The sequence below is a fragment of the Mesitornis unicolor genome, unplaced genomic scaffold, assembly GCF_000695765.1.
Source record: "Mesitornis unicolor isolate BGI_N332 unplaced genomic scaffold, ASM69576v1 scaffold3464, whole genome shotgun sequence".
NCBI lineage: Eukaryota > Metazoa > Chordata > Aves > Mesitornithiformes > Mesitornithidae > Mesitornis > Mesitornis unicolor.
In genome coordinates, this window is record NW_010179243.1 from 23,151 (window position 1) to 23,459 (window position 309).

The following is a 309-nucleotide window of genomic DNA, read 5'->3' on the forward strand; positions in this document are numbered from 1 at the left end:
GCGCGGCCGCGGGGCCCCGCCCTTTAACGCCTCACCTTGGTGGAAGGGAGGGCGGGGGAGGGGAGCGAGGGACGGGTGGGCAGCGCCACCTGCCGGGCCGCGCCGGCTGATGGGAGCAGGGACTGGGGGGAAGATGGGTGGCAGGGGGCGGATGGCGGCAGATTCTCCCGCAAGGTGACCGGTTTTTAAACGTCCATGAGGCTGAGCAGAGTCTGGGTGAGGTGTTCTTGGCTGGCGGGCAGCCGCGTTCGGACTTTTCTTAGTATCAGGAGCTCACTTGGCGGGGGCTGAGGTGGGCCCTGAGGGGGC